Here is a 23423-nt window from a genome sequence, read left to right as displayed (position 1 = left end):
TTTTATTGAGCAGCTACAGCGTGTCAGGCTTCTGCCAAGTCCCTTTTACCAGAGTTTTTTCTGCTTGTAATGGCCTTTGGTGGGCAGTCATCTGAAATGTAACTGAAACAGACGTACTTGAAAAATAAAAAGCAACTAACATGTTAAGATGCAATACACTGGGGCCGGCCCAGTGGCGCAGTGGTTAAGTGCGCAGGTTCTGCTTCTAGGCGGCCTGGGGTTTCCCGGTTCAGATCCTGGGTGTGGACATGGAACCGCTTGGCAAAAGCCATGCTGTGGTAGGCGTCCCATGTATAAAGTAGAGGAAGATAGGCATGGATGTTAGCTCAGGGCCAGTCTTCCTCAGCAAAAAGAGGAGGATTGGCAGTAGTTAGCTCAGGGCTAATCTTCCCCCACCCCCAAAAAAACATGCAATACACATACCATGCAGCAAGAGATCCTAGCACATAAAAAGAATATCTATGAATGAATGGAGAAAGACTTGAAGCAGGGAGCAGTGTTGATGGCTGTTACAAGTTTTTAAGTTTTTCTAGGCCTCCCGAGCTTGCGATGTGGAATAAAATCATTGAAGTTCTTGCCTTATGGAGCTTGCATTCTAGTGAGGAGAAATAGACAATGAAATAAATGAGATATTTTAAAACAATGCTAGGATGACAAATAATGGAGGACAGGAGAAGAAGGAGTTGGGAAGGAAAAGTGCAAGGATTCAGGAAGGAGGTGATGAAAACCTGAACTAGGGCAGCCGATGAGATAAATTAATTGAAAAATATTGTTCAAACATCCCAGTTTGTTTTCATACATCTTTTCAAGAAACTGTCAATTTTTAAACTAAGCAACTCCACTAGACTGATCTCCTTCAGAGCAGTATTTTTTCTTTGTATTTCCAGTCCCTAGCATAGCTTCTTAGTACCTGGTAAAGCAGTCAGTAATTGCTGTTGAATAAATACGAAGTAACACGTCTATTTTAAGGATTGGTTTCATTTGTTTGTTTTCTTACTCTCCAAAGCAAATACAGTAAGAAATCTTCAGATTCAGCCAGTAAGAAGAATTTTTTAACTGAAAACGAACACATCATAAAGTATGACATGTTAGTTTTTCCCTTGTAAAAGAGGCCTCTGAATCTTACAGGTCACTAGACTATAGAAACATGATAACATTCTATGGTAAGGCATTCATTTATTCATTCAGTCAACAAATTGAGCTCCTAATATGTGCCAGACACTGGGAATAGAGTAATAAACAAGAAATTTCCCTGTTCTCTTGGAGCTTACAAGAAAACTGGCCTGGGAGATAGTAAACAAGCAGCACATTTTTAAATTTATCATTGTGAATAGTTCTAGAAGGAAAAATATGGAGGGACCTAGTTGAGTCAGAGAATTTTTCTAAACAAGAGACATTTAAGCTTACATTTGAAAAATGTATAGGAATTGATATAGGAATGTACAGGAATATACTTTTTTTTTAAGGAAGATTAGCCCTGAGCTAACATCTGCTGCCAATCCTCCTCTTTTTGCTGAGGAAGACTGGCCCTGAGCTAACATCCATGCCCATCTTCCTCTACTTTATATGTGGGATGCCTACCACAGCATGGTTTGCCAAGTGGTGCCATGTCCGCACCTGGGATCTGAACCCGAGAATCCCAGGCCGCTGAACCAGCCCCTACAGGAATATACTTATTCAAAAGCTCTGAGAAAGCAGGTCAATATGGCTAAACTGTAGTTATCTCAGAGCAAAGGGGAAGTGAGTCAGTGGCCAAGATCATACAGAACCTTGCTAAGACTAGAAAGAAGTCATTGCATGGGCCAGCCGGGTGGCGCAGCAGTTAACTGCGCACATTCTGCTTTGGCAGCCCGGGGTTGGCCGGTTCCGGATCCCGGGTGGAGAGATGGCACCGCTTGACAAGCCATGCTGTGGTAGGCATCCCGCATATAAAGTAGTGGAAGATGGGCATGGATGTTAGCTCAGGGTCAGTCTCCTTCAGCAAAAAGAGGAGGATTGGCAGCAGATGTTAGCTCAGGGCTAATCTTCCCCCCTCCCCCCCAAAAAAGAAGAAGAAGTCATTGCCTTCTTTTGTGTATCATTGGATTCCTAGCTTCTGGAATAATACCTTATAGGTACTCAGTAAATAATGATTGAACAAATTAAACAGGAAGACATGATCACAGTTGTTATGATCACAAGTGTTTTCCAAGTAGATCACTCTGGTTGATGTGTGAAAAACAGTTTGGATGGTGGGGCTGAGGGCAAGAGTGGAAGTAAGAAGAAAGAGAGTAGTTAAGAGGGTATTAAAGTAATAGAGACACTAGAAAATGATAACTTGGATTTGAGGAGTGATGGGGAGATGGAGAGATATATACAGATAGGTCATATATTTAGGAGGTGGAATTGACCGGTTTTGGATAATAATTGATTTGATGTGGAAGAATGAGGAAGAGAGAGGTGTCAAGTATAACTCCATGGTATCTGGTCTTCTGTGTGGATAGATGGTGGTACCAGTATCTCAGTAAACTAGAAATTCTGAAAGAGGAACATGTTTGGAAGGAGAAAAGAATAAGCTCAGTTTTGGATAAGTTAAGTTTGAGTCATTTGTTTGCCATACAAAAGGAAGACCAGGTCTGGAGCTCAGAAAAGAGGCCTAAATTGGATAGGTCGATTTGAACTTTATCAGCTTTCTAGGTGGTAACCAAAGCCTGTTGAATGAGATCACCTACACTGAGATTGTGAAGTGAAAAGAGAAAAGGGCCCAAGGACCAAGCTATGAGGAGCTTACAGAAGAGAAAGAACTCCCAAAAGAGAGTGAGAAGGAACTACCAGAATGGTAAGAGAAAAACCACAGGAATTTAACATCACGGGCAGAATACCTCTTTGATGTTTGGCCCAGTACAATTCTTACTCCATGGCACGTGTTGAAAGTGTCAGATTAGACGTATAAAATATGAGAACTAGCAGGGTATCACAGAAGTATTTTAATCTGGCCCCTTCAGACATGAGGAGAAATACCTAACCAGGGAGGTGAAGCTCACAAGTGACCTGTGGCACAGCCAGGACTTCCAAACCAGAAATACGGTATTCCCATTTGAAATAATTTAGAAATTTGTCATCCTCCATTTGAATATTCATGATTATTGTAAAGAGCATTCCTCAGAGAAAACAGACAAATTAAGCTATTACTATATTATTTTATAGGAAATTGAGACATTAGAAAGTTAAAAAGATCTTGAGATCCCCAAGAAAGCTGAGGAGTTCAGATTATAATTCTTAGCCTCACTTACCCAGTCTCTCTTAGAGTATTTAAGTGCTTTTTTCCATCTTCAGCCACCCTACACTCCTTCCCATTTCTACCTCAAGGATTTCCCTCCCATCAGGCTCGGCGACCCTTCTCTCCCTATTTTTCTGATGAGATGTCAGAAATGGTGAAAATTAAAAACATCTCATTTCTTTGTTTGATGCCTGCCTCTGAAAGTTATTTTAGTAAATGCAATGGCTGTCTACCTCCCAGAGGGACAAATCTGAGCCCTACTCCTAAAACTTCAAAGGTAAATTATTTTATTAACCCCATTATCTGCCTTTATATTTGAGAGTCAGGATAAGTCAGAACTGTGGAATGTTGATTCTAGGTTGAGTAGATTGGAAGTGCTGTAAGCCTATTAAAGTCTCAAGCCCAAAATTAGGTCTTACTTTGGTGTCTAAAATTCTACCCTTGAAAGGAATGAAAAACCAGCACCATTTTGTGAATGAATTTATTTCCCCTTTTTTGAAGCGTATTGTGGGCAACTTGAGATCACCTTGAAGCTGGGGTGGGTGAAGAGGTTGCTAAATGTGGGAGGAAAGGCACAGAAAGTGGAGGTAGATCACAAGAGAAATGTCATTTACTTTACAAGTTTGCCCTGGGCCTACACTCTAAGCAATTACACCCTTGGAGCCCTAGTTATTAAGTGTCCTGCCTACCGATGGCTCTTCACATTGGGTAGCTCTGTATCTAGGTTAAAAAGTGGGCATGTCCTTACAGAGTCTTTTCTTGGGAGAGCAAATGTGTGCACAACATAGCAAGGAGGTTGTGTGACCATAAAAATAGTTTTCTCTTATACTATAAACAGAGTTCTAGGAAGAATTTTGTATTAAAACTTCAAAATAAATTAGGAGTGACTCTAAAAACTACTTTTATGTCAAATGAAAGGTTATTCTATCACAAATCCAGCTAGGTGCTCCTCATCTCTGATCTAAAGATACAGATACTGAGACTCTGCCTGGAATGGAGAATGTGAAGACACAAAATGGTATTTAAAATATATAAATCAGAAATCAGGTCATATTCCTCCCCTTTTTAAAACCCACCAGTGGCTTCTCTTTGCACTTTTAATAGACTCTAGCCGCTTACCATAGCCAGTAAAGCTCACATATAAGTTCTTCCTCCCTCTGTGTTTACAGTCTCATCTACCATTCTTCCCTTTGCTCCATTCATACTGGCTTTCTTCATATCCTTCAACACACTAGGGTAGTTCTTGCCTTAGGGCCATTACATCTGCTCCTCTGTATGCCAGAAAGTAAGGAAGTATTCAAAGAATGGTGAGGACATGTCAAAAGGACACAGAAGCCAGTTTGAAAGGCTCCCACTCCCCCAACAGGACCAGAATGGTGACAATTTGAGAATTAAATAAGAATAGCAACAGATCATAACCTATTGTATAAAATAAGAATCCATGCATCGAAACTGACATAAATAAATAAATAGGGAGAAATCAAAGCTTTTTGTTACAGTGGAATGCCAATACTGAATGTAGAAGAGATGATGGAATTAGAAAAATCACCATTTGGCAACCATAATAATAATAATAATAAATTCAACCAAGAAATGTCTATGTATGCTAAGCAACTTGGTGAAAATTTGATGAGGAATGGAATATTTACATCATCTAAAAATAACTCCCTACAAAATACTTATTAACTAAGAAGGGGAGAAGAACAATGTTATAAAGGAAAAACCTAGCAAAGGCCACTTAATTCGTGAACACAGTTAACATCAATAATAGGACCAAATTGAAGTGTTACCACCGATGGTGTGTAATGAGGAAAAACCCAGCATCACTTCTGTGCTATTCCTGCTAGTAATGCATAACCTGAATCTAATCAAGAGGAAACATCAGACTAACCCAAATTGAGGAAAATTCTATAAAATAACTCACCTATAGTCTTTAAAAGTAGCAAAGTCATGAAAATCAAAGAAAGACTATGGAACTGTTTTGATTAAAGACTAAAGAGATGTGATAATTAAATGTGTCACTATAAAGGACGTTATTGGGACAATTGGCTAAACTGGAATGGAGTTTGTGGATTAGATGATAGTAATGCATCAATGTTAATTGCTTTACTTTGATAATATGTGGATGATGAGGCATCATATGGGCAACGTACTCTCAAAGGTTCAGGGGAAAAAAGCCTTTTTCATACTGTTATTGTAACTTTCTTGTAAGTTTGAAATTTTTTAAAAGAAAAAAGTATTAGCAAGAGGGTCCAAAAGGGTACCATTGGAAACATTGGAACTGACTGCCAATATCTTAAATGTAAATATGATTCCTGGAATTGTGGGTTAAAAAACAGTGCTTTGTGAATGTAACAATAGCAATTGTTTTCCATCTAACCACACCCTCCAAGACCTGCTTAAGACCTACCCTCTCCTAGAAGCCTTCTTTGAGTCTCTTCCAGTCCACGCTCATCATTCATTCCACATCTGAACTCAGGATACATATTTTTTGTATCACTTTTTTGACACTTAATCATGTATAATCTTGGGACTTCTCTGGTACTATTGTCTTATATAAATTTCAAGTTCTTGTTTAAATCTTCTCATGAATATGTTATCTCCATAATTATGCTGTAATCAGCTTAGGAGCAGGTACCATATATGATCTTTTTCTTCCCAAAGTACTTAGCATACATTTTTAAATTACATTTCCACGTCCCAAGGACTGTCAAAAAATAATTAATCTCACTTGGCAAATATTTCTTGCATACCAACTATGCATTAGGCACTGTAAATAATAATTCCTTATGTGTGTAGAATGCTTTACAATTTATGTAGCACGTACACATTCATTATCTTGTTTGTTCTACATAACAACTCTGTGAGGTAGGTGCTGCCACATGATAAACACGTTCAGAGAGGAACTGATTTACTGGAAGTCACACAGCAAGTTAATAGCAGAATTGGGACGCCAGTTCTTCAGGTTCCAAGTCCAGTGCCTTTTCCACACCACCATAGGAAACAGGTAATGAGTCTGGACACACTCCTGGTGTTGTATTTGTTTTCTATTGCTGCTGTAACAAATTACCACAAACAGCGGCTTACACAACACAAATATATTATCTTACGGTTCTGTAGGATAGAAGTCTGACACAGGTCTCGCTGGGCTAAAACTAAGGGGTCAGGAGGGTTGCGTTCCTTTCTAAAGGCTCTAGAAGAGAATCCATTTCCTTGCCCTTTCCAGCTTCTAGATGTGGCTTACATTCTTTGGCTTGCGTCTCCCTTTCTCTATCTTCAAAGCAAGTAACAGTGCATGTCTCTCTGCCTTTCTTCTATAAGTACATCTTCTGACTCTCTCTTCCACTTATAGGAACTCTTGTGATTAAGTTGGGTCTACCTGGATAATCCAAGATAATAGCCCTATTTTAGGTTCAGTTGATTAGCCACCTTAATCCCTTCTGCAACCTTAATTCCCCTTTGCCATGCATCGTAGCATCTTCCCAGATTCCAGGGATTAAGATTTGGACATGTTTGGGGGGCCACTATCCTCCCTATCACGTGGGTATTCTTCAAAGTTTCATTCCCAAAGATCCCCTGAGCACTTTAACATCTTAACTCATGATGTGGGTCATTCTTCCATCTACTAAAAATTAATCGTTAGATTCCAACAGAACACTTTGGTCTTACTGATGTGTTATTAACTTTTAGAAATTAGTTTGTATGAAAAATAAGACAGAGTTTGGTTTACAAAAATTGGTATTCTCTGAGTCCACTGGTTCCTAATACAGCAAATAAGGGAATTGAGGCCAGTGACATTAAGTATCTTGCTCAAGAACACACAGGTACTAAGTGGCAGAGCAGGAATTCAAATTTAGGTCCTATTGCAAAACTCACAGCTTTTCCATTTCACCATTTTCTCACCAACAATAGCTCCTCCTAGGGTCTGATGCCCTAATCTAATACCTGTAATTTAAACATTAATTTATTTCTTTGGGTCATCCACTTATGGACTGCCTTGAAAATGCAAATCCCTCCAGTGGAAGATTAAATAAGATGATAGAGGTACTTGTGTGTTGTAAAGCGGAAGAAAAATATATGTGATAGATGTGTGCATTAGTGTATACACAAACAGTTGTGAAAGAAATGAAAGGCCTAGAAGAGCCTGGTTCAAGTCCTGACTCTGCCACTTGTATGATCAGGGACAAGTCCTAAATTCTGGTAAACTGTCTTAACCTTGGTTTTTCTCATCCGTAAAATACATCCTTCATAGGGTTGTTGTGAGGATTAAATGCCATAATTCTTGAAGAGCACTTATGACAGAGCCTGGCTTGAAGGATGGGCTCAAGAACTGTTGGCAAGTGTAAAGATGCTGATGGCTTTATGGAATTCACCTGTCGATTCTAGAATAGGTGATTTCTTATTCAACCACAAGGTGGAGCTAGAGACATAGGAATGTATGTTTTCTTCAACAGGAATTTTGGACGCAAGGGGCAAGAAGTAGCCTTTCCATCTGAGTCTTGACAGAACAGATCCTATCTCCCTTTAAGCCACCGCTCATGTTCCTCCATCTTGACAGCCTTTGTTTTTTTTTTTGTTTTTGTTTTTCAAAAAGAGAGAGTCGGACAAAGGAGCTTTCAAAAGACATTCTTTAATAATGTGAATTTTACTTCCACTTGGAGAAAATGTGGTATCTGGTACAGAGGAGGTGACAGTACAGTAATGAGAGAAATGCTTCATTTTTCTTCTCCTTCCTCAGTCCAGAGACCAGAGGCAGTTTTTGTCTACACTCTTTGCTCCAAAAGACATACTTATCATTTCTCCCAAGAAGCTAATTGGGTCCCCATGAAAATAGGACTCCTAGAAGTTTATCTTAGCATCCCAGGGTTCTCAGGATGTAGATTAGGCTTCAGTTGTTCTCAGAGGATCACTTTGAAGGTACATTTTGATAAGCTCATTAAAAACTCAACTCACATTACCTTCAGGCATGATCTTATAGGCTATGTACTTATTATAATTAGAATCTCAAGAAAATCACGGAGTCCACTGAAAAGATGAAGGTACTATCAAATACTGATCTCAAAGTGCCACTACTTTTAGGACTCAGGAAAGCATTGTTATAGAAACAGAGCTTAGATTCCCCGGAAATCTCACTGGATAAGAGAAGCCCCTTCATTTCTATGTATAAACAAAGGATGAATAAGCATTAGCCAAGAGAAGGAGAATGAAAGAGGAAAGATCACTCCAGGCTGAGTTCCAGGACATGCAAAGGGTCGAGGAGAGAAAGTTATACTCTTGTAGCTTTGAAAGTAGTTACATACAGCTCGACAGTATAGGTTGAGAGGAGAATGGCAATGGTTAAAACTGGAGGGGTAAGATGGAGATAAATCAGTAGGCCCTGTGTTTTATGTTGAGAATGGACTTTATCTGAGGGCAATGTGGAGCCACCACAGGACATCAAGGTGAGGCAAGACAAGATCAGACCCATGCTTCAGAAAGATCATTCTGGGGCACGGCCCAGTGGTGAAGCGGTTAAGTGCACACATTCCACTTCGGCAGCCCAGGGTTTGCCAGTTTGGATCCCAGGTGCGGACCTATGCGCATTTGTCAAGCCATGCTGTGGCAGGCGTCCCACGTAAAACAGAGGAAGAGGGACACAGATGTTAGCTCAGAGCCAGTCTTCCTCAACAAACAGAGGAGGATTGGCGGCAGATGTTAGCTCAGGGCTAATCTTCCTCAGGAAAAAAAATATATATATATACAAATAAAAAAAAGAAAGATCATTCTGGCTGCAAGATAGAGATTAGAGGAAGGCAAGACTAGATGGAAAGTGTGCTAGATATTTTCTGTTTACCTCTCCAGATACCCCCCTACCCTACTCCACTTGTTCTATGTCCCAGAAGTTTGATCTATGTGGGCTCTCTGGCTTCTGGTTGGGTCCAGCACTGGGACATAGCAGCAGGAGATCAGGGGTCAGGAGGACAGAGAGATCCAGCTGCCTCCCTCCCTACTGAGTCACCTTGTGAGGATTCTTCCCTCTTATGAGGCCGCACCCTCCATACAACTGCCCTCTTCAGATTCTGGTAGTCACTCCCTCCCCTTATCCTTTCATGCCCTCGGCTAGTAGTGATTCCCACTGTTGCTAGCACCAGGGGAACTTAATATCCCGTGTTGGTCTCCCTAAAGCCTGAACACATTTTGTAAACAGTTCCTTTATTAAACATACCAGAAATTCTCTATTTTGAGTGTGCCATCTATTTCCTGCCAGGACTCTAACTGGTATAGAAAGAAACAAGTAATAATGTTGGTAGCTAACACTTATCATGTTCCAGGAATTCTCAACAGTTTGCATACATTAACTCATTTAATGCTCACAGCAACTCTATGAAGTATCCCTCCTTTACAGATATGGAATCGGAGCCATTGAGGGATGAAGTGATCTTCCCAAAGTCACGCAGCTAGTGAGGGGCTGAGCAAGAATTCAAATCCACACAGTCTGTTTTCAGAGTCTTTGGTCTTCACCACTACGCTCCTTTGGTGAGGTAAGTGTTGATGTTGTAAGTTGAAGCAATGGCAGTGGAATGGAGAGAAATGAAAGGGTTTAAGAGATATTATTGCTAATCTGAGCACAATTTTGAGGAACAGTTGGGATGAAGAGGCAATAAAATGCATTGGTTTAGGAATAACATGGACCCAGGTTCCTATTTTGGATCTTACTACCTGGGTGATCTTGAGTAAGTCACTTGACTGTTCCGGGTTTCAGTTTCCTCATCTGTAAAATGGGACAAATAACGTGTAGTCTGTAGAGTTGCTGTAAGAATTAAACAAAATATTGGAAGTCCTAGCCCAAGCAATTAGGCAAGAAAAAGAAATTAAAGGCATCCAAACCAGAAAGGAAGAAATAAAACTGTCTCTATTTGCAGATGACCGGATTTTATATAGTGAAAACCCTAAAGACTCCACCAGAAAACTGTTGGAACTGCTAAACAAATTCAGTAAACCTGCAGGATACAAAATCAATATACAAAAATCAGTTGCATTTCTATACACTAAAAATAAACTATCAAAAAAGAAATTAAGAAAACAATCCCATACACAATTACATCAAAAGAATAAAATGCCTAGGAATAAATTTAACCATGAAGGTAAAAGATCTGTACACTGAAAACTATAAGACACTGAAGAAGACACAAATAAATGGAAAGATATTCTGTGCTCATGGATTGGGAGAATCAATATTGTTAAAATATCCATACTACCCAAAGCAATCTACAGATTTGATGCAATCCCTATCAAAATTCCAATGACATTTTTCACAGAAATAGAACAATCCTAAAATTTGTATGGAACCACAAAAGACCCAGAATAGCCAAAACAATCTTGAGAAAGAACAAATCTGGAGGCATCACACTTTCTCATTTCAAACTATATTACAAAGCTACAGTAATCAAAACAATATGATTTTGGCAAAAAAAGGACTTAGATCAATGGAATAGAATAGAGAGTCCAGAAATAAACCCACACATATACAGATCTTCCTCAACTTACAAAGGGGTTATATCCTGATAAACTCATTGTAAATTGAAAATATCATGACTCAAAAATACATTCAATACACCTAACCTACCAAACATCATAGCTTAGCCTAGCCTACCTTAAATGTGCTCAGAACACTTATGTTAGCCTTCAGTTGGGCAAAATCATCTAACACAAAGCCTATTTTATAATAAAGTGTTGAATATCTCATGTAATTGATTGAATACTATACTGAAAGTGAAAAATAGAATGGTCATATGGGTACAGAATGGTGGAATGTGTACTGGTTGTTTACCCTCGTGATTGCATGGCTGCCTGGGAGCTGCAGTTCGCTGCCACTCCCTGTACCACGAGAGAGGATCAGACTGCATATAGCTAGCCCAAGAAAAGGTCAAAATTCAAAATTCAAAGTACGGTTTCTACTGAATGCATATGGCTTTCACACCACCATAAACTCAAAAAATCTCAAATCAAAATATTGTAAGTTGGGGACCATCTGTATGGTCAATTAATTTATAACAAAGAGGCTAAGAATATACAATGGTGAAAGGATAGTCTCTTCAATAAATGGTGTTGGTAAAACTGGACAGTCACATCCAAAAGAATTAAACTGGGGCCAGCCTGGTGGCACAGCAGTTAAATTCGCACGTTCTGCTTCTCGGTGGCCCAGGGTTCGCTGGTTCGTATCCTGGGTGTGGACATGGCACCGCTTGGCAAAAGCCATGCTGTGGTAGGCGTCCCACATATAAAGCAGAGGAAGATGGGCATAGATGTTAGCTCAGGGCCAGTCTTCCTCAGCAAAAAGAGGAGTATTGGCAGCAGTTAGCTCAGGGTTAATCTTCCTCAAAAAAAAGAAAAGAATTAAACTGGACCCCTATCTTATACCATACACAAAAAACAGCTCAAAATGTATTGAACTTAAGACCTGAAGCCATAAAACTCCTAGAGAAAAACATAACAAGTAAGCTCTTGGGCATTGTTCTTGGCAATGATTTTTTGGACTTGACACCAAAAGCAAAAGCAACAAAAGCAAAAATAAATGAGTGGGACTACATCAAACTAAAAAGCTTCTGCACAGCAAAGGAAACCATCAACAAAATGAATAAGCAAGCTACAGAATGGGAGAAAATATTGACAAATCATTTATCTAATAGAGGGTTAGTAACCAAAATATATAAAGAACTTACATGACTCAACAGCAAAATACCCCAACTATTCCAATAAAAAAATATGCGGAGGATCTGAATAGACATTATTCCAAAGAAGGCATACACATGAAGAAGTGTTCAACATCACTAATGAGCGGGGAAATGCAAATCAAAACCACAATGAGATATCACCCCACACATGTCAAATGGCTATTACTGAGAAGACAAGAAATAACAAGTGTTGGCAAGGATGAGGAGAAAAAGGAACCCTGTGTACTGTTGGTAGGAATATAAATCGATGCTGTCACTATGGAAAACAGTATGGAGGTTCCTCAAAAAATTAAAAATAGAACTACCATGTAATCCAGCAATTTCACTTCTGGGTATTTATCCAAAGGAAATGAAAACACTAACTTGAGAAAATATCTGCACCTTCACATTCACTGTAGTGTTATTTACAGTAGTCAAGGCATGGAAACCATCCAAGTGTCCCTCAACGGATGAATGGATAAAGCAAATGTGATATACATATCACATACACATATATATACACACTTATATGCATATATATACACACACACACACATATATATACAAAAGAATATTATTCAGCCATACAAAAGAGGGAAATCCTGCTACTCATGACAACACAGTTGGACCTTTTCTTCCTTTGGGCACCCCCAGTACTTTGGTCATCTGTATGGCATGTCTTTAACTCGATCTGATGTTAGATTTAATCATTTATATGTCTCTCTCCCCTGTCAAGCTACATTAGTCAGGAACAGAGTTTTAGAATCCTGATTCATATTCTTATCCTTAGTTAATACAATAATATGTAGCACACAGTAAGTGCTCAGTGATATTTGTTGAGTGAATGAATGACTCAATACTCCTAGGAAATTATTCCCTGAGTTTTATTTCAATTTCCTGCTGTCATGAAGATGAGAAAATTACCATGCTGTTTTATTGATTACTTTTATTATTTATTCACAAAGCCTGGCACACACTGGGTGCTTAGTAAATATTTCTTAAATGGATGAACTAACGTCAAGCAATTACAGTAAATTGGCAGCCTAGCACAGTGGAGGCTGTGGAGTCAGATTAGCTGGATTCAAATCCTGGCTGTAATGCTGTGAGACATTGAGCAAGTTACATATTCTCAATGTCCCTCGATTTCCTCATATGTAAAATGAGGCTAAGAGTACCTGTCTCATAGACATAAAAGAATCGTGAGAGCTAAATGAGTTAAGGTTGGCTGGCTCATAGTGAGGGCTTAACAAATGTTGTCTACATAGTGCTGAAGGTGGGACCACTATCCACTATTTCTTTTTTTTAAGTTAGTATGAGAAGCCTAGTACTCAGGGCATTGCTCTTGAGTCTGGCCCCCTCGACACTAAACAAACGAATAGGTCTCAAACTTTAGAGGACTTAAGAAACAACTAGGGAGATAGTTTAAAAATCAGAAATACAGCTTCTTAGGCCCACACTTTGAGGAACACTGCACTAAGCCCTTAACAGATGAACTTGATAGTTAAAATTGGTTTGACGTTTGCCACTCTGTCCTTGACCCCGGGACTGAGCTTTTCCTGCTTCTCGAGAATCGACCTCAGTTAGCCCTAAGTTTCAGGCTCTCATGATCTGCTGCACAACCAATGTATAATACTATCTGCTCCTGCCGGATGTTTCCTTTCTGCTCACTACCCCAAACAACATGCTAGCTTCCATCTCCTCACCTTGGCTAGTTCCTCAACCTGAAATGCCTTTTTTCCAGCTTTTTCCTATTCAAATTCTTCCCATCCATCAAGATTTAGCTCAAACTATCCCCCTCCCATGCTGGCTCATCACATGCACCACCTCAGAAGCCCTCCTTGGCTATCTCAGTTGTATGCCTCTCTCCTCCCGATTCTGAGAAAAATAACCTCCATCATTCCTTGCTTGTCCATCTGCGCTTCCTTCAAACACTGCTTTAAGATTGAATGGAATGATTTCCATGAAAAATAAGGTCTTTCCAAGTTTATTTTCCAGAAGGGCATCCATTTTATATTAGTGAACCAAGAGGGTTGCGATCACAAATCTTATAGCTGATTCCAAAGCTGTACTGTGTTGTGAGCATCTAGTCTACGTGAAACTAAGGAGCCCATGTGATATTTGTACTGAAAACTAATATAATAGTCCAAGTGTTTTGACCTAGAGTTTCTGTCAAAGAATAGGAAAAGTATGGTGGCAGACAAAACAATCTGTTTTAGGGAGAACAAGGGTCTTAGTTCCCTGAAAGCCAGACCTGGCCTTTGTCACCAACATCTTTGTATCTCCTGCAGTACCTAGGAAAATACTTTGCACCAAGTAGGTACTCAATATGTGTACAATTGAATCATGGCCTGCTAATCCAAATTCTTGATTTTCTTGCCCCACTGAGGCCTGGAGAATATGATCTTACTTATGTGATGAATGGTGTAAACATGAGAAGAAAGGGAAAGGATAAAGATATGACACTATCTGGCTGCCAGGTGGTGTAGTGGCAAAGTGCGCGTACTCTGCTTTGCCAGCCCAGGGTTCACAGGTTTGGCTCTCCGGCACAGACCTACACACAGTTCATCAAGCCATGCTGTGGTGGTGTCCCACATACAAAATAGAGGAAGACTGCCACAGATGTTAACTCAGCAGCAATCTTCCTCAAGCAAAAAGAGGAAGTTTGGCAACAGATGTTAGCTCAGGGCCAATCTTCCACACCAAAAAAATAAAAATTAAAAAAGGTATGACACTATTATGAACTGAATTGTGTCCACCCAAAATTCATATGTTAAAGCCCCAACTCTCAATGTAACTGTATTTGGAGATAGGGCCTTAAAGGAGATAATTAAGGTTAAATGAGGTCATAAGGGTAGGGTCCTAATTCAATATGACTCGTGTCCTTATAAGGAGAGAGGTGCCAGGGATGCGTGCAACAGAAAGGCCATGTGAGAACACACTGGCCATCTACAAGCCACGGAGAGAGGCGTCAGGGAAAACAAAACTTGCCATCACCTTGATCTTGGACTTCTAGCCTCCAGAACTGTAAGAAAATAAGTTTCTGTTCTTTAAGTCACCTAGTCTGTCATATTTTGGTTACAGCAGCCCCAGCAAACTAAAATAGAGCCTGTTCTACTTTCTAATGAGAGTAGAATTTCCCCAAAGTGTAGTTAGTGGAACTTCAGCCGAATATTAATGGAGGTCCAGAAAAGAAGTTGTTCAATGGTCAAACACACTGGAGAAACACAGGGTTAAACAAAGTAAAGCTGATTCTCGGGGTCTTTAATTTGCTAACATGTGTTTTGATTCTCCAAGAGGACAATATAATATGCAGCATTTCCCAAACTTACTTGACCATGGGACCCCCCCCCCCCCGTCCAACTTTTTTTTTCAGTCAATGCATATTCTTACAAGACTAGTATTCTGTAGGAAACAATTTGGAAAATGCTTATTTATAGTTTTGTTTTTCTTATCTTGATCTGCCTGTTCTTAACTATCCCATTACCTACCATCAGGATCTGGACAGATGTTAAAAAAGAACCTTGGAGAAGGCAGTCTGGGGTATGTTAAACAATGCTTCAAATGACTCATTCCTGGAATGGGGAAGGACCCTCCCTGGAGGTCCTCAGAGAAAAAGTTATTTACAGTCATTCCACCAAGCTTATTTCTTCAAGGATCAACCCAGAGTAAGAAGTTGTAATGACCAAGGCCAAAGGAAGATAGTTAAAAGAGAAGGGCTAAAATCTAACCTGATGTCCTATAAGGAAGGCAAACCAGAGTCTGGCAACCAAGACCTTTGTAAATACTTCCTGTCTTTCATTCCTTTTCTATTTCCCCAAAATCATTGGTAATAAAATCCTCTAAACAACATGACTCTGAGCTTGCTGTCTGAGGAAGAAGAAAAAGGAAGAGAGAGAGCATCTAATTCTGCAGCTGGATTGAGAGAGGGATGGGGTGAAGGAGTGGCAGAGTACCCCAAATGCAGAGTGTGTGGTGGTAACCGCCAAGAAGAGAGAGAAAGAGACACAGTCTGTGGTGCTTGTAACGAGGAAGCTCTTTCTGGCTTGTGCAGTAGAATTTAGAATTAAAAAAAAAGTCTGAGTGAAGATTCCTTGACTCCATATCACAGATGGGGTGGACCTGGGCCACAGTTAGATATCCATTTGGTCAATTGTTCAACACGCATTTATTTAGTACTTACTATGTGTCAACACCATTCTAGCAAAGAAACGAGAAAAATCTCTGCCCTCACAACCTTTCATTCTAGTGGGAGTTTATTATATTTTATTTTTGTTGTAAGATATATCATGCATACAAAAGGTTATCTACAACATATGGGACCATATAAAGAATAATCATAAAGCAAATACACATCTACAAACAGCCTCGCTTTAGAAATAGAATATTACCAGTACATAATGAGTCCCTCATGTGACTTTTTTATATCATTTCCCTCCCCCACAGAAGTAATTACTATCCTGAATTTTGTGTTAATAATTCCTTTACTTTTCTTTATACGTTTTACCACAGTGTCTGTGTATCCCTAAACAATATTGTATCAGTCAGGGCCCTGCGGGAAACAGACGGCCCACTCAAATTAGGATAATTTGAGGAGAGTTTATGAAAGGAATAATTTACTAAGGTGCAGGCGTGGTGTAGTAAGAACACAACGGGTATTGTCTTAAGCCTGGCAACAGTGCTTTCCATCCTAGGCTTAAAGGGGAAAGGAGGGAGTGGTTACCGGAAGTCAGAAACAGTGGGCTGTGGGGAGAAGGCCACCTGATAGGAGCCAAGACCATCAGTTGAGGGAATTCAACTAGCCCACAGCAACCCCCAGTGAGAGTACCAAAGAGTAAATACCCAACCCCACTCTCCTCTAGTTCCCCACTCTTCCACTGGTGCTGACCATCAGCCAAACCTAACCAAAAGCCAGAAGTCAAAAGAACACTTTGATTCAGTTCATGCAGCTGACAAGCAATTTTCACACATTGAGATATATGGTTGAGGTATATGGGGTAACTATTCTTGTTCAAAACTGATTTGGCTTGAACTAAAGAAGCCTGATTTATGGCCTATCAAACATACATGGTATATGGGCTTTAACCATTAACGTAAAGAAGGCACTCTTTCAAAATAAGAATGCATACCCTCCCCTCCTACACCGGTTAGGTAACGCCCTATCGGGAACTCCCTAATTAGTCCCCTTCCCAACATCAGGGTCATGTTGACCTGCTAATTTGCAACTAAATACCTCTTTGAAACTTGGATGAATATGTATCCTGGGCATGTTTAAGTATGTTTTTCGTTCTGAAAAGGTATAAGGCTGTACTGAAATCCACGCTTCTCCAGAAGTCTTCCTTACTTTGTTGAAACTGCCTTCCCAGGTTATAATCCTCACCTGCGCTTGAGTAAAACTCGCCTTATCTCTCTCTCATCTACAGAATGGTTATTGATTATTTTTCATTGACACAGCTCAGCCTCCTGGAATTAAAGCGTGAAGAGTGAATCTGGAGGGACAAACTGAAGATATCCAGCCAAGATACATTGCTTAGTTTTGCCTAAGTTTACAAAAGTGGAATCATACAGTTTGTATTCTTCTGTGACTTGCCTTTTTTGTTTACTCATTAGAGTAACTCGTGTGTAGATGTAGTTCATTTATGTTCAGTTCTGTATAATATCCCATTGCATGCATCTACCGCATTATATTTATCCATTCTACAGTTGATAGACATTTGGACTGTTTCCAGCTTTTTGTTTTTATAGACAATGCTGCTGTGGACATTCTTATCTATATCTTGGTGCACAAATGCAAGAATGCATGTAAGTGTGCAATTTCTGGGTAGTAGGATAGTGTGAGTTAAACTTTAATAGATAACACCAAACTATTTTCCAAAGTCACCGTAATTCACACTCCAATTAGCACTAAATGAGGGTTTCTGTTGCTCCACAATCTCACCAACACTTGGTATTATCAAACTTTCTAATTTTGTCAGTCTGGTAGGTGGGAAATAGTATCTTTTGGTTTTAATTTTCATTTCTTTGTTTCTAACAAAGTTGAACATATTTTCACATGCTTATGGGCCATACATACGATTATTTTTTTTCTTTTGCTCATTGAAAAACGAGTAGAAATAGAAATATTTCTACTGAGTTTTTCTGCCTTTCTTTTGTCAGTTACATATGTTGTAAACATCTTCTTTCCTTTAGTGCCTTGCTTTTTTCACTCATAATATGGATCTTTTGGTGCACAGTTGTTGTTAATTTTAATATAATTGAATTTATACTATTTTTCATGGTTTGCACTTTTGGTTCCCCTTTAAGAAATCTTTCTCTACCCTGAGGTCATAAAGATATTTCTTATTTTGTCTTCTAAAAGTTCCTTTGGTTTACATTATACTATAAGCTTTGGGTCTTTCATATTTAAGTCTTAAATCTACCTGGAACTGATGTTTGTGCATCGTTTAAGATAGGGATCAGTTTTAATTTTTTCCATATAGATAACCAATTATTGAAGAGTCCATCTTTTCCCAACTGATCTGTAAATGCTTTCTGTGGCAAAAATTTTGTTTCCATATATACGTTAGTTTTTTCTTGTATTTCCTGTGTACTCTGCTAGCCTGCCACAGCGCCCAAGAGTCTACCATTAGGGACTGCAGCTCATGAAGACTCTTATTTGATATTAGTTCCCCCTGGGGAAATGACATATTAAGTCATTATTTTTCAGATCATCTCAACGGGAAAATAGTTTATTAGCACTTATTATCTAGTAGTATCTAAGAGTGTGGTCACGTTGACGTTGGGGGAAGGCAGAACAGGCTCTAAGGCAGCGTGAAGACGCTGGTCACCTGTAAGAGCGGTGCTCTTTGCAAAGGGGAGCAGATGAAGGAAGATAGAGAGGGGTGACCTGATCCTAGCAGCCGAGGATACCCATGCAGATCTAATGTGCTGAAGATGAGCAGGTTTGTGGAGCAGAAGTAGTTCTAGAATCATATTCTCAATATAATGTAAAGAAATCTGCTTATGTGATGAGTAAAAAAAAATATATACATACCTATATTTTTAGCTGTTCTTTTAAAGAGTAGGTTTATTGAGTCATGCATAGACAATGCAAGTATTTAATTTAGACAATCACCAGCTGGTTCACAGGCATCCTATATATCCACTATGAAAAGCAGAAACATAACATTAAGGAAGGTGTAGAGGCCTCCCTTTCATTAGGCACAACTGTGATCCAGGCAGCTCTTGCAAAAGCTGGCAGCTTGGAAAAACAGCCTCCCATAGGTACCTGATAGTGGACTCTAAATAATACAGCCAAAGTATCCTTGAAGAAAAACGGGGAAAAAAAGTTCTCCAACTTAAGCAGACCACAGAAGTTTTAGGAAAGAATTTAAATAAGACCTTTGGCCATGAAGGGCTTTAAACTTGTGAGCATCTGAACAAACCGTCTCCTTCATGGCCCCCTCCAGAACTAGCTTGACGGTGATTTCTCCCACCTCTCAGTGCCCTTCCAAAACACCATCACCACCACCACCCTTCAGCTAAAGATCTAAGATACCAGCAGCTGCCTTGTCCGGGCATCATCCCACCTGTTCAGAATGAGCATTCAATTCTCTTCATTCAACAAATGGCTATTGGACATCCTTAATGTGCTGGAACCTGTGGGGGTTCTGAGGATTGAGAAAGAAAGAAAACCCACTTCCCTGACCTCCAAGAACTTATTCTTTGGTGGTGCCAAAGACAAACTGGCTGGGTCCCTTAACATTTTATTTCTTAAAAAATGCCCCAGTAGTGTCCCATAAAGCACTGGTACAGCTGCCAAAGCCAGAGAGGGTTGAAACATGGGCAGTTGAGAGAGATCTCTCCTCTGTTTCTGTTACTGCTGGAGTGGGTTGCTTTGGGTGTGTCCCCTGTGATGTGATGGGGGCTGGGGCTACAGTACCAGTCTGGGCTCTTGCCACTCGGGCAAATCCCTGATCAGGCTTCAGAGGCTCTTAAGGATGTGAGGGAACACAGCACCTCATCCCAGGGCTACACTCAGCCAAGAAGTACCTTGCTCCTTACTGCTTCATAAACTGACCCTCACGGCCGTTCCCCAAGCACAAGCCCGCCCACAGGAGGACAAAACAGACGCAAATTCCAGGAGGGCTGCGTCACAGACCTCAAACCACGATTCCCCTTCAATACTTGTCTTGATTTTTGAGCCAGTCCACTTGGTCCATCTCTTTTCATTCTCTCAGTGATTTTATTCATTCGAAAAGGATTTATATTTGGAGCCAGTACAGTGTCGTGGTTAAAGGCAGGGACTCTGGGTTTTCAATCCCCACTCTGGATTTATTAACTATGTGGCCCTGGGCAAGTGAAATATCCTCTCTGTTTCTTCATCTATAAGAATGGGGAGAATAATAGTAGATATCTATCTCGTAAGGATAATAATAGAAACTATCTTGCAAAGTTGTTGTGAGGATTAAATTAATGTATATGTAAAGGGCTTTGAATACTGCCTGGAAGATAGCAAGCACAAATGAGAGGTTCATAACAGAGGCTTTAAGTAAAACAGAGCTAAAGTAACTTGTGCAAAGCTCTGAGGGTACAGCAGTGAACAAAACAGGCGAGGTCCCTGCTATCATGAAACTTTTATTAAAGAAATAAAATAATTTCATGATGATTAATGCAATGAAGAAAATAAAACAAGATGAGGGGGTGAGATAGAGTCAGGGCACACTTCTCTGAGGAATGACATTCCAGGGACTCACAGCCCTTCCCTGTCACCGGCCTGTGTTCAGAGCCACCCTGGTTTACCTCAACACATTTCAATAATTCTGAATCTTGTTAGTGAAACTATTGGAGTCTCATTTCCTTTATTTAAGTAGGTCTCCAGACTCCTTATGCACATTTGCCTGCCTCTTGCCTGGTTTATTTCAAAGAAAAATATGTTTATTTCACAGAAAAATGTGTTCTGTATCATTGGACAATCTACTCCCACAAGTAACCAGAAAATTACAATACGGCAAAGGAAAATAAAGGGGGACGTGCTTTTCCATAGGAGGCACCTCACTGAGCTCGGGAGACAGGAGTAGAAAGAACAGCCTATGCAGAGGCTCAGATCCAAAGTGTACCCCAGTCCTCTTCTCAAACCAAGGAGAGGTTGCTGCTCGTTTTATTGGCAGCCTTCGCTCTATGAACTACTATAGTTTGAAAATATTGTTTACTTCCTGGGTGAAGGTGGAGGTAGCAGGCACTTCCAGGCTAATTCTAGGTGGTAGTACCCATGAGGAAGCCCAAATACTTCTGCTAGGACCTCTTGAGCACCTGGGTTTTCTGTATCTTCCACTAGGACACAGGGTAGAGGAGAAACACTCTCAGGGCTGCTGCTGGTCCATATAGCGTCTGTATTCATTTCCTAAGGGTGCCATAACTAAGTACCACAGACTGGGGGGCTTAAAACAACGGAAATTTATTCTCTTACAGCTCTGGAGGCTGGAAGTCCAAAATCAAGATGTTGGCAGAGTTGGTTCCTTCTAAAGACTTTGAAGAAGAATCTGTTTCATGCCTGTCTCCTAGCTTCTGGTGGCTGCCAGCAATCCTTTATATTCCTTGGCTTGTAGTTGCATCACTCCAATCTCTGCCTCCATCATCACCTAGCCTTCTTCCTTGCATCTCTTCTGTATCCGTGTCCCAATCTCCCTCTACTTTCTCTTATAAAGACACCAGTCTCCGCACCTTAATCCAGGATAGCCTCATCCTAACTTGATTACATCTGCGAAGACCCTGTTTCCAAATAGGCTCACATTCACAGGTACTAGGGATCAGGACTCTAATATATCTTTTAGGGGACACAATTCAACCCACTACAGCACCTAGGTGCAAATTGGAGACAGGTGCCCCCTCGGGAGGATGCTGCTCATGGCTTAGTGAGCAGATAGCACCTTTGTGTGAATTGCACAAAAGAACCCTTCCTCTCGGTGGAGACAGCTCCACGCCAGGACACAAAGCTTGGCACTTGGAGGCTAGGCTGGATTTCAACCCCCAATAAGCCCCCACTGCTCCCCTTGGCAGGACACGGCCTAGTCAATCGTATATACTGACCCTGCCTGCTCTGTACTCAGCTGGCTGCCTCAGGTCTGCCCCCGAATTCCTGCCCACTTTGTTCCTTTCACCCCCACATCCTGGAGGTAGAAATCATTTTAGCTCTCCTCTGTTCAGTTTTTGGAAGTCTTTTGTGGAATGATCTGATTCTGTATCTCCTGGGAAAAGCTGGCGTTTTTGCCTGGCCAGCACCCATTCTCTTTTCTGGAAACAGCACCCTAAGTTTCCTTTGGGGCAAACACTCCTCTCCCACTTGTAGTTCATCTGGTTTGAGTGGGACTGACCCCACCCTCCAAATCCAGAGATTGGCACAAGATCCAGGCTTAGCCAATCAGAACACCTCACCTCCTAGCTTGATGACTGATCCTGGAACAAGCACATGACTCTGGACTTTGGCCAAAACTTTTGAAGCAAAGGCACTGTCTTTCTGTGCAGATGTCTGCATTGGTGGGATAAGCTTGGAGCGGCCTTAGAATGAAGCCAACCTAGAGGAGAGTGAAACTGAGAGATAAAGAGAATCCTGATAATATAATTTAATCACCTGGTTCCAGCTGACTCCGAAGCAAGATCCATCCCTGGACTTTACAGTAACATGAGCTAACAAATTCCCGTCCCATCATGACCTCTTCCTTTTTCCTTTTTCTTGTGATCATTAAAAGTGGGTATATGTTACTCATAATCAAAAGAATCCTGACAGAATGCAATATCTGACACTTTTATCACCTCTGCTCTGCGTTTTCAAAGCTCTGCATCTTCTCTGGCCACCAGGGTCTCCATGCCTGAGTCCCGACAGCTGAGCAGGAGTTAACCAGGTTAAACAAAGGGGAAGCTTCCCCACCACGCTGTGGGGATGGGTGAAAAACTGGACTAAATACGCTACCTGCTTAGACTTGTTATACTTTTGGGTGGTGGGGAGTGGGTTCTGCCCCTTCCCAGAACTGCCAATTCTGTCCGCATTTTGATTCATTTTCCTGTGGGCTAAGCACTTTCTCTCCAGCTCAGCAGCCTCACTCCTCACAGGCTGTCCAGCAGGGTATCCTAACCCTCCATTGGGAGTTAATGCTGAGTTAAGTTGCTTGGAGGCGCACACTGCTCCTTGTGATTCTCTGCATCCTCTATGTCACCCAGCACAGGAGTAGGACCCAGAGGGTATCCAGAAGTTCAAGCTGGATGGCTGTCCGTGACCTCCTGCAGCCCCCATCCTCCCTCATTCACCTAGCCTTCCCTGACTGTTATAGTCCACTCTGATCTCCCCCCTTTTCTGAGTCATTCATGAACTATTGCCTTGTATTGTGGCTTTTGTTGCATTGGTGCTGGACCTGTTTTCTCAGTTCCTAACATTTCAGAAGGCAGCAGTCTCCTCCCGAAGTTCTTAGCACAAACTCAGGGAAGAGTCACTCCGTAAA

At 40.7% G+C, this 23423-nt stretch overlaps 1 long non-coding RNA gene across 1 annotated transcript; it reads left to right on the top strand.

Moving 5' to 3' along the window:
• Nucleotides 1-6131: 6131 nt before the first annotated feature.
• On the top strand, nucleotides 6132-18987 carry LOC139081895 (uncharacterized). Its single transcript, XR_011537366.1, has 3 exons — nucleotides 6132-6266; nucleotides 9645-9780; nucleotides 17373-18987. It is a non-coding gene; the product is annotated as an uncharacterized lncRNA (long non-coding RNA).
• The last annotated feature ends 4436 nt before the right edge of the window (nucleotides 18988-23423 follow it).

The sequence above is a fragment of the Equus przewalskii genome, chromosome 2, assembly GCF_037783145.1.
Source record: "Equus przewalskii isolate Varuska chromosome 2, EquPr2, whole genome shotgun sequence".
NCBI classification, from domain to species: Eukaryota; Metazoa; Chordata; class Mammalia; order Perissodactyla; family Equidae; genus Equus; species Equus przewalskii.
The sequence above is the reverse complement of the archived record's forward strand: the minus strand, read 5'-3'. Positions and strand labels throughout refer to the sequence as shown.